Below are 4,839 nucleotides of genomic sequence, written 5' to 3'. Positions count from 1 at the left end.
ATGACCCTCTCCGTAACTTTCATAACCTGATCTAACAGCTTGATGCCTCTGTAATTATTAGTGTCTAAAGCGTCACCTTTACCTTTGTAGCAGTTTACTATGGTGCTGCTACACCAGTCATTGGGTATATATATGTGTGTGTGTATATATATATTATAATTTAGGGTATCTAAGAGATACCACCACGCTGGAAATAACAGTCAAAACTTGACATTAAATGCTCATATAGCACCAGGAGAGAAGACGAAGAGACAAAATAAACTAGCAAAAATTACTGGATAATTTCAGATCCCGGATTTCTGGCTCTGCATAAGAAATGCTCTGCCTTTATCAGTGGAATACACTCAGAAAAGCACATAAATACAAATATATATATATTTATATATACGATGTGCTTTCTACAAGTACACTTCAGATAGTGTTGATTACTATTATATCAGAATTTGTTGTAAAAAAACAAAAATACCATGGGTGGGGAGAGGAGTTTTTCAAAACTTCTCATTGTGTCGGCTTTGTTTCTTCATAAGTTTTTGAAAAATGGGTATTGTTTAAGGAAATTTTCCACAAATAGATACAAGCTGGGTTGTGTGGCAAGAGGTTTGCTTCCCAACAACATGGGAAGCCTCGTTAATAGATTTGGTTGACGAAAACTGAAACAAATCCATTGTGTGTGTGTGTGTGTGTGTCTATATATATATATATTCTCTTTTACTCTTTTACTTGTTTCAGTCATTTGACTGTGGCCATGCTGGAGTACCGCCTTTAGTCGAGCAAATCGACCCCAGGACTTATTCTTTGCAAGCCTAGTACTTATTCTATCGGTTTCTTTTGCCAAACCATGTTGGGGGTACAAACACAGACACACAAATATATACACACACACACACACACATATATATATATATATACACACACACACACACACATATACAATGGGATTCTTTCAGTTTCCATCTACCAAATCCACCCACAAGGCTTTGGTCGGCCCAAGGCTATTGTAGAAGACATTTTCTCATAACTAAAGAATCGTCTTTTCCAGTGTGTATACTTTGTTATTGTATTCTTAATGCAAGATCAACATGGAAGGTGTTTTGTTGCTTTGCTAGTAACTGGCTAGCAGATGATGAACTGAAGTAGACTTCAAAGGAAAACATATATACATATGTGAACAGACATACACATATGTGAATTAAGAGTACCCTAAACACAAATTAACGATCGTACTCATTTTTATTCCGCCCACTTGAAAACTTTTCAGTTTTCTATATGTCAAGCGGTGGTGATGTGGACAAACACAGGCACAAAGTCACACACACATCATCATCATCGTTTAATGTCTGCTTTCCATGCTAGCATGGGTTGGACGATTTGACTGACGACTGGTGAAACCGGATGGCAACACCAGCCTCCAATCTGATTTGGCAGAGTTTCTACAGCTGGATGCCCTTCCTAATGCCAACCACTGTGTATATATATATATATATATATATATATATGGTTTCTGTAGCTTGGTGTTAGTGATTGTCCTCCACCACAAATTGACAACCAATGTTGGTAGTTTCTATTCCTTTAACTTAGTGGTTCAGCCATAAAGACTGATACAATAAGTAACAGACTTTAAAAGTAAGTATTGCAGTTGATTTGTTTGGCCACATTCCAATGATTGAAAGTGGCCATGCTGTAGCAAGATAAAAGATACCAATAAGAAAATAAAAAAGAAGTTAATTAACTGAGACTGCAGTGTTTTTAATGCAACAGTTAAAATGCATTCCATGAAATAATCTCTTATATCGTCCATAAATATGACTGGTCTCTCATATCCAACAAAAGAAGGTTCTGTAATTTCTTGATCAACAACCTATGAAGTTGATTTGAAAGATCAAATATTTATGCTGTGCATTGTCACACTTTCTCCCTCAAAGGAACATTTCCTGTGCAGGTGTGTGATGTGCCACATTTTCCTGCTGAAGTGAGATAAAAGCAGAGATATTACATCAGTGGAAAGAACCTTTGGATGCTGCATTACTTCCCTGAGAAAAGAGCTACCGAACAGGAAAGAACTCTTGAGAGTTCAACATTATCCGTGACCAGCATAAAACGTCTAAGATACTACCTGCCCATAACACATGATATCATTGCAAAAACCATTTATAGTGCTATCTGCAGGAAGGATTTCTCTGACAGATACATCAAAAGAATATCAGATCCAGAATTAGCTCACATTAAAAACATGGAACACTAGTGTAGTACTTCCATAAAAACAGCGAGCACCGTCTGAGTGTGATCGTTGCCAGAGCAGCTGTCTGGCTTCCGTGCCGGTGGCACGTAAATAGCTCCATTTGAGCGTGATCGTTACCAACGTTGCCTTCCTGGCACTTGTGCCAGTAGCACGTGAAAAGACATTCGAGCAAGGTCGTTGCCAGTGCAGCTGGACTGGCTCCTGTGCAGGTGGCACGTAAAATACACCATTTCGAGCATGGCCGTTGCCAGTACCGCCTGACTGGCCTTCATGCCGGTGGCACATAAAAGCACCCACTACACTCTCGGAGTGGTTGGCATTAGGAAGGGCATCCAGCTGTAGAAACTCTGTCAAATCAGATTGGAGCCTGGTGTAGCCACTTGGTCCACCAGTCCTCAGTCAAATCTTCCAACCCATGCTAGCATGGAAAGCGGGCGTTAAATGATGATGATGATGATGAATCTAGTGCAAGCAGAACAGATCTGATGTTGTTCTACCAGACAAGGAACAATACCTTGCTCTCTTATAGAGGTTAGCTTCCCAGCAGATGTGAGTGTCATCATCAAAAGGCCAAAGAAAGACAACATTTCTGGTGCATTAATGCAGAAATTACATTCTTGCATCTGAGTATAAATTTGTGTTTGTATCTATCATCACAGGTGCATTAAGGTATGTATCTACAAATTTACATGCAACCTCAGAAATGCAAGTTTTCTTGAAAAAAGAGCAAAATGCTGCAGTTTCCCCAAATGCAATCTATTACTCACACAGAAAATATTTGTCAGACATGTAGCAGACTCAAAACCGGATCAGCAAATTGCCCAGTAAAGGTCATAGCCATTTCACATGATTGGCCAATGAACTCACCAATCAGCATTGAGCTGTCACGTGATGCAAACTTCTAGAACATATCCTAATGAAACTTATAAATAGACTAGTTTTGGGTGTGAAATTGAAGTACTGGGAGTTGCTGTCATAAAATCCTATTTTTGAACATACAACGGGTGTTTTATCAACTTCTTATTAAGCTCAGCAGACAACAGATATGGTAGTACTCTCATGAACTGAGCAGGCCTTCTCTTCGTCTTGAATGTGTATTCACGGAGATTATTTAAGCATTTATTTTGTCATAATTACAGTGTGTATACTTTGTTATTTAAAAAAAACTACATCCTGGTTGAAGTGCCTGACCGTACTGAGCAGACTTCCTCTGCTCTGGTTCTTCCAGGGAGTCACATAGTGAGTGATGGCTGGCGATCCTACAAAAACATTGGAAGCCAAAATGGTAGTGTGTACACTCACGAAGTGATTGTGCATCAGCTTCGTTGATCCGGCAAATAAGGAAGTCCATACGCAAAATGTGGAAAATTGTGGATGCGTGTTAAAAGACAATTACGACGTTGATTTGGAATGTCAGATAATTTGTCCGTGTCATATTTACACGAATTTATACGGAGGAATTCTAAACCGAAGAGGAAGACTTTTTGGTTGCTATATCCAGGGTCTAAGTTCTTTAACAGTAAGTTGACTTACTTATATCCCCTTTAATTTTATTTACTTTATTACATCTCCCATATTGAAGGATTAGCTAAAGGGAAATATAAAATCTCCGTAAATTGCCTAACACCATAATAACATCAGCTGAAAATCAAATCATTTGTCAGTTACCGTTTATTTCCTCGTTTAGTTTTCACCCCGGATTAAATAATATAGACATTTATAACGCTCATTTCTAGGTCAGTTCTTCCCAAAGAAAGAATGTCACTTCCGTTTTACCAGTATCACTCCTGGTTCTATCTACGGAAGTTTAAGATTTATTATTCTTTATTTATTTAGACTATCTTAGTAATAAGTAATTAGAATAACACATTTTTAATTAATCACAAGTGACAAATAGAGATATGCTATAAGAAATATTTGAAAGTTGTACGAAATATATCAATGTCCTCACTAATTCAAGTCTTCCTACTTCAGTTCATTCCTCGTTATTTCATCTTAAAGCTACAATCGCTATGTAAGTATCGTTTTCGTTCTTTCTCATTAATTTCTGTCTTCATTTAAACAATTTAATTAATCCAGTTTTCAGAAGATATATTTCATAGGCTGTGTGAATTCCGAAATTCACATTGTGACTATCGGAATATCTGTCGTGTGTCTTCATGTTTGTCCCCCATCAATTCTTAACGAACGGGGTTCATCTGTTTATGCCCCTCTAACGCAGCGATTCGGCAAAAGTAGTTGATGGAGTAAGGGACTTAAAAAAGAAGTTACTAGTGGTGTACAAAAATATTTTTCTGTTCTATAACACAAAATAGATAAGTATACGAAGTTTGAAAGTCTTTCCGTACCAAAAACACTACGTAGAACATTAATGAAAAATGTGGCCCCCGTTTTAAAATAGATCCGAAGCTATTTTCTTTTCATCTGTTCTTGTTGTTTTTTTTCCCCATCTTTTATTTAAAAAAAATTTTCCTCTTCATATAAGCTTCGTTGTTGATCTGGTTTTTATCTTTTGCGTGTTGCTTGCTGCAGTCGCTGAACTGCAGCCATGCTGGAGCACAGCTTTGAAGAGTTTAATCAGAAAAAGTCAACCCCCTTAT

Source organism: Octopus bimaculoides, chromosome 28 (genome assembly GCF_001194135.2).
Source record: "Octopus bimaculoides isolate UCB-OBI-ISO-001 chromosome 28, ASM119413v2, whole genome shotgun sequence".
NCBI lineage: Eukaryota > Metazoa > Mollusca > Cephalopoda > Octopoda > Octopodidae > Octopus > Octopus bimaculoides.
Note: the sequence above shows the minus strand (reverse complement) of the source record.